This window comes from Octodon degus, unplaced genomic scaffold (genome assembly GCF_000260255.1).
Source record: "Octodon degus isolate 3935 unplaced genomic scaffold, OctDeg1.0 scaffold00055, whole genome shotgun sequence".
Lineage (NCBI taxonomy): Eukaryota > Metazoa > Chordata > Mammalia > Rodentia > Octodontidae > Octodon > Octodon degus.
The window spans coordinates 3,173,824-3,181,214 of NW_004524631.1; the positions used below are offsets into that span (position 1 = coordinate 3,173,824).

The 7,391-nt window shown below is 38.6% G+C and overlaps 1 protein-coding gene across 1 annotated transcript in view; it reads left to right on the forward strand.

Annotated features, from left to right (window-relative positions):
* The window catches only part of Spata16 (spermatogenesis associated 16), a 308,782-nt gene that overhangs the window by 87,528 nt on the left and 213,863 nt on the right, over positions 1-7,391 (forward strand). The gene's annotated exons all lie outside the window — the stretch shown is intronic.

Genomic DNA, 7,391 nt, shown 5'->3' on the forward strand with positions numbered 1-7,391 from the left:
GAGCCACACTTAAGAAACAGTAGTTCGGGTATTGCTTCCTGGCTCCCTCTCAAATTTTCAATAGAACACTTAAGGACTGAGCTGCTGCCTGGTACAGTACATTCTCAGAGAAAGTATTTCACTCGAAGCTTGTATACAGTATCATTTTCCGCTCCACATCAATTTAGGACTTGAGATAATTTGGGGAATATTTATGTCCCACACTCCCATATGACATAGGGCTTTCTGACATGTGTGCTTTTGCTTTTGGACCACTCTGCATTTCACAAATCCATACATCACGAAATAATTCAGAATCTGCCTGTTAGTGCCCTGATTCACTTAAATTCAAAGACCTGGTGAGATCAGAATTTGCCTAAAATTGATGCTTCCATTCCTAATCAAACATAATTTGTAAACAAATGCGATCTGTGGACTACCTCATCCCGTAGCATGGCCCACAGTAGGTCCTCTGCATGTCTACACTGGACCTCACCTTCCAGTGTCCTCACCTGTTCTTTTCTCCCAATCCCTATCACATCCTCAACTCACATCTCGCGAAGCACAACCAGGCAGCAGGGGAGGGCTCTGAGGCGCCTGCCCTCAGCCCTCTAGAGTTGCGGCCCATCCTTGCTTTCCCTTCTTTAGGGGGGCTGCTCCATTCCTGCCTCGCCTGCTCTTCTTCCTTGCTACCAGGTCCTCTGAGGGAAAGTTCCTCCTTCTGACTCCTCCCTCCTGGGGCTGCTTCTGTAGATTCTGGTAAAAGAAATCCTGAGTTAAGCCTAGGAAGTCTTGTACTTTAGGACAAAGTCATAACCCAAGGTATGTGCTTTCTCCCTGCCCAGACTTTTTTCTAGAAAACAAGTCTCATACAAGTTAAAAGGAGGGAAATAAAGCTCAGAAATAGCGCCATGACCCAGAGATAGATATTGATACTGTAGGGCACAGTGCTACATAGCACAGTATGGGACATGCTTGTACCAAATAATTAGTCATTATTTATCTAAAACTCAATTTTAACTAGAATTTTTGTGTTTTTATTTGCTAAACCTGGCTATCCTATTACATCTCTCATCCCAATAGGTTTGTTTTCCTTTCTATGCACCAACTTTAGTAATCCTACATGTAAAAAAAAATATGGAAATAGTAAAATAGTATTTGGGGAATAATTTTTCTTGGGAAATTGGTGACATTTTGCTACCTGTGCACTGGGTGAAAAATTTTCGCCTCATTCTTTTACCAATTACTAGTATGTTAATGAATAAAATAAAAAGTGATTCCAGTCTACATCTCTATATGGTTGATAGGGAGTTAAAACCTCAGTATGTAATAGCTGACAAATCACTACATGCCAAGTGTTTTAGTTCACCATGACTACGAATGATGATGGAATATGTTCACTTAAATGTAAATAAAATATAAAGTTTTCTTTTCTTTCTTTCCTTTTTTTTTTTTTGTATTTTAGGGAGGGGTCTACAAAGTGTTCAGGGTCTCACTACTAGATCAGACTCATAGTGAACTGCCTGTTTACAGCCTACCCAGAGCTGGGATTACAGGCTAGAGCCACCACGCCCAGTCTCAGTTGCCATCTCAGCATGGGGGCTGAAACGGCAGGTCTGGGGACCGAACCACCGGCCCCTACACCTGCTTGCAGGCACTTTAATCCACTGAGCTATTTGTCCAGCCAAAGATAAAAATTTCAACTAAAGTATTAAGGAGAGAGAACGTTCATGTAAGAAAGATAAACATAATTTTCCCTTCTTTTACCTGTATAAGTTCATTTTCTATTGCTTGGAACTTATCAAGAAGAGTTTATTTGGCTCATGGATTTGGAGATTGCAGGTCCAGACCCCTGGGCAGCCTCACCTGCTCCATGTCTGCTGGGGACCCTCGGCTGGGTCTCAGAATGATGAAGAAACAGAAAAACACTACAGCCAAGCCAGGGGACTGCAGCATTCTTTAATGAATGGGAGAAATACATTTTTATCTCTCTAAAGAAAAAACTAGTTTTTTAGCCATTATCCAAGAGCTTGGTACTTTGGAATGGGATTAGATTTTTATTATTTCATTAATTTAAAAATTTACCCATGTTGATCCCATTTTTTATTTATTCTCACCATAATCTTGTCACCCATGCACCCCTTAAAACTAGAAATAACCTCAAGTCCTAATGAGGACTGCATGTAAGATACCTGGTGGCTTGTCAAGCTCACAAGACCCAGAGAGTCACCCCTGAATGTCTGCCCTGTGTGTATCAACTCACTGTGAGCCTTCACACAGTATCCTATTTCAGACAGTCACTTTATAAACTAAGGCACCTGGAGAAATTCCCTAGAAAACTGTAACATTTTCTGGAGGAACTGACAAGGACATTAACAATAAAGACATTTTTAGGTTTGACACACAGGAGATGTTGCAAAAGTTTTTTTCTGCAGAATTATCCAAGTCCTTATTGTTGGTGTGACCATAATACATGGCAAACAAAGGCCTGAAACTGTTCTTTTGCTCGTGTACCCCACTGTTTTCTTCGAGTCATGAACACCAAAAAGTAGTGCAGAAACAAATATAAAGATGAGGAGAAGAGAAAGAGCCTTCACCTGTTTCTCACATGTCTTGGGGCCATGAGACTACCAGGAACCAAAGGAAGAGCTGCAATATTAATTAGGGAGAAACCAATTTTCATTCTTCCAGCGTGGCCTGATATCACTGGTTGGCAGTAAAAACCCTAGAAGACCATGCAAATTTGACAATTGGAAAGTCAATATTCAGTGTCGTCTCTTCCCTGGTCACTTCATGTCAGTGCTATTTTGAGTGCTATTTTCACCACTGCAGATTATTTTGCATGACCAAAATCCCTCAATAGTACTCACAGCAAATGTGACTTGGTAGCAACTAATATCTGACTCAAGCTGAATTGCCTTTTGGCTCCATCTTTGATTATACTAAATCAACATGTATGTTTTATTTCAGAAGTTTGTTTCTTAAAAATATGATATTAACTCACTTTTACTCAATACATGTGTTCATTTAATTTTGCCATGGCTGGCAAGAGGCAGATTCCTATAATAAGGTGTGTACATGTGCTATTTGGAAGCCAGTACCTTTACCAATACATAGGAGTCAGGACTTAAGATATTCTGGTATTTTAAAATATAGTGATGAAAGAGCACATCCTCTGGGCTCTGATTTCTGCAATTTGAATGGAAGCTTAGTTCTTTATAGCTTTGTGACCTTAAAGAAGTTATTTAAACGACCAAAGCCTAAGTCTTGTTATAAAATGAAAATATGTACCATATTAGTACTTATCTCATATGGTAGTAAAGGTAAACAGCTTAACATATTTACTGCATAGGTAAATATTAAATAAGTGCATGGTATTATTACTATAGGTTATATCTCATTAAGCTTGTATCATGCTACAATTCACATAATATTACACCATCAAATATTATAATTATCACATATCCTGGGGTTTTTTTTCCTCACACATGATTAGCCATAATATTCAGATGGAAAGTCTCTTTCTTTCATATGTTTTTCTCTCAGGGCTGCTGTTTATTAGAAGCAAATAGCCAAACATGATATTAGAAGTGGTGTCTCCACGTTAACCTATATTTTCTAAGCAAGGTCAGTATAAAAAACACTTCTTAAACGTCTGAGTGAATCTTTTCCTTACTTCCAGAACTGGAAAACATTTTACAGAGCCTTTAGAAGACTCTGATAGGAGGGTATTAGTTTGTGAGAGAGAAAATAATCGTTCTGTCTTTTGTGCGGTAGAACTGAGAGCTACAAAAGTAAATTATCACCTGTTCTCACATCCCTTGAAACCCTGATGAGTTCTCTAGTGGAAGTATTCCTTTTTGTTATTTCTACCCACCAGCCCTAGGACACAGTATGCAGGTTTATGTAAAGGTTGTGCTTTAAATAAAATTTTACTTCCCTCATATTGAGAAATAGCTTACATGTATCACAGCAAACAGTTTTCTCTGTTTAGATCCATAAATATTACTTTAAATATATCAGGAATTCAGATCCTCTTACAATTGCTGCAACTATTCAGATCCTCTTGTTATTCAAATCCTCTTTTTTCCTAAAATAGTTAAATTTGAAAATAATACTTTTGTTTCTAAGCTATTAGCCCCTTCTATTTTTTCCAAGTCACGTAAGGTAGGATTTGACAGCCAACCTTGTGAATAAAACATTACAGAAAAAGTGCACAAAGATATAGAAAAAATATTGAATGAAAAAATCAGGAACTTCATTTTTAGTGTCTTCCTCAAGTATTTATGAACTGTGTAATCTTGGACAGATCACTAGATCTTTCAGAATCTAGTATTACTACACACAAATAGAAGTCAATAGAGCCTCATGGAGTTTCACCAGAGAAAAGTAAGAGAATGTGCATACTAGTGTTAGAAAAATCCCAAAGCTTCATCCACAGATATTTAACAGCATATGATGAGCTACATAGCTTCTCTAAAGACTTCGCTGTCTGTTATAATCAGAGGCCACACATAGGCTTCTGACCACATTAGATGTCACAGAAGGTCCACAACAAACACAGGATCAGACATCACAGAGTCTCCCTTTTCATCTCTAGGTATAGTGAGAAGAGAGAGATTATGCAAAACTGTGCTCACACTTTAACTGAAACACTAGGAAGAATGTTCCTTTATCCTATTTTTAAGAGAAAACTCTTTTAAAAAGTCATAATATTGACTAATATATTCCTATCATCTACATAATATAATATATTCTTCAAACTTTTTATTATCCCTGAGTGGCCATAAAATCTCAGCTGTTTAAAGTGATTTTTTTTTTCAGATTTATAGCATTGCATAAAAATTTTAGGTATAAAAAATATTTTCTGCTGAGCTAAAACTGTCCCAGCCTCATGGAAGTTTTATTTTTAAAAAAGAAAGAATGAAAACCTGGTATGCTGGTGTATGCCTGTAATCCCAGAACTCTAGGAAGTTGAAGTAGGACAATCACAAGTTCAAACCCAGCCTGTGCAAGTTGTCAGTGTGAAGCTGAGATAGAGTATGCCAACTCATATCAAAAAATACACTTGTGTTATCTTGTAATAAGATACACTAAACCTACTTTTTCTTCCTTTCAAGTTCTTTCTAGAAACATTTATTTGAAAACTGGTGTGTTAACCAGACTCCAGCCCCATTTAAACTAAGTGATAAGAAGAGAAAATTTGCCTTAGAAGAGCATGTTCCAAAATGAATTATACAAAACTCTAGGCCCTAGAGATGCTTTTCAAGAAATAAATAAATAAGACATAAGCTTGTTGCAAGAAGGGCATATTGTGATTAAATAAGTTAATAAAATATTGTGCATCACCTCTTAAATATTTGCAACACACATTAGTATGCTAAATAGTTTTAATAACCTACAGTCAAGCTATTATATGCATATTCAATCCAAAAAACAGTGACCATTCCCTGCCATATCAATGGAACAATTGCTTCCATGAGAAATATTTTAGTCACATTTTTTGACAAACTTCTTTTATCCTAAGGAGCATAATTTCAGAATTCCTTTTGTCATAAAGGTACTCATGGAACTAAAAGAAATGAAAGAACAGTCTATGTATAGTCTGTGTAGAGACCCACATTCGCCCTGTCCTAACCCACACTATACAACCTCATAGAAGACTATGTGGATAAGAAATTTGGGAACTATATCCCTAGAAATGTTTCTAATTGTATAGATGAGGTTATTGGTCCCAATTTTTCACAACTTCTCTTCCATCCAAGTTAAAGCACTATTCATCCATGCCTGGGATGCTCTCATGCTGTGACTTCAGGTTTGGCCATGACTGTGGGTTATTAGTGACTGGAAATTTGCAAGGCATTAAATGTGCTCATACAGGGCCAGCCAAATAGCTCAGTAGATTAAGGCACCTGTAAGCAGGTGCAGGGGCCAGGGGTTTGGTCCCCGGGCCTGCCGTGTTGTCCTTGCCCGTGCGGCATGCTGAGATGGCAATTGAGACCGGGCATGGAGGCATATGCTGTAATCCCAGCACATGGGAGACTGTAACCAGGAGGACCACTATGAGTCCCATCTAGTAGTGAGTCCTTGAACACCCTATAGATCCTTCCCTAAAATATAAAAGTAAATAAATGTGCTCATACACTTGTCATGCACTCTTGCCCTTTGACCTTTCCTATGAGAAACATGTCTATGTACCATTGCGAATCCTAGTCATCTTGGAGTTAATGACCATCTAGTGCGTGCCAGGCCTCGCTGAACACAGCCTAGACAGGCCAATTTCAGGCAACCTGTGGATGTGTGGACAAGACTGAATTTTGTTTTATGTCAGTTAATTTAATTTTTTATGTATTTTGTACAGGGTTTCACTACACAGCTCAGACCCATAGTGATCCTCCTGGTTTTAGCCTCCCCAGCACTAGTGTTACAGGCGTGTGCCACCGTGCCTGGTCTCGGTGACCAGCTTAGTGTTCCTGGGGGTGGGGCCAATGTGGCATGTGGTGCCTGGAATCAAACCCGGCCCCTCAGCTTGCCTAAGCAGGTGCTCAGTCCACTGAGCTATCTCACTGGCCCTGCATGCCGGTTAATTTAGAAGTGGTTTATTTTGCAGTAAGCTCACCATGAATATATCACAATACAGGACATTTGCTCCAAAATTAAGACTGCTTTACATGACTCTACTAAGTAGAAGAGGAGAAACAAATCAAGTTATGTACCATACAGCACGGAATCTGTAGAGTGTTGCCTTTTAAAAATTCCTTTAAGTCACCAGTTCTTAAAAACTATGCCCTAACAAAAGCATATAACTTTTTGATACCTTACTTGCCTTAGAATGATTATTGCAGCTTTCCTAAGGAAATCACACCTTCCCAGATAGCCCAATTTTTTCTACTTACAATTTGCAAATAAGGTTATGTAAGACACCTAATTAATAGAAATACAATTATAAAAGCAGTAAATCTACAATTTATGCAGCAAGCCAAAGGATCCCACACCATCTCAATTACTAAATTTACTCAAAATATAAATTTTCAAGACTGGGTGTGGTGGTGCATGCTTGTAATCCCAGCTCTTGGGAGGCTGTAAACAGGCAGATCACTACAAGTCTGATCTAGTAGTAAGACCCTGAGCAGCCTGTAGACCCTTCTCCACCAAAAAAAAAAAAAAAAAAAAAATCATTTTACTAATATTCAGCAAAGGTGAAGAAGTGTATCAGGAAGTCCACCACCTAGAAGCCAGTAGTCCTGTAATAGAAGCCATCAGCTCACCAGGCACTCGCTGCGATGAGCCAAGGCCTTCATCACTGAATCCTAGAAAAGCACTGCGATTTTCATTAGAACCAGCCACCTTGTCTCCCTGTAGCAACTCCACCATCTCTCTCTGTGTCTGTCTGTCTGTCTGTCTGTCTGTCT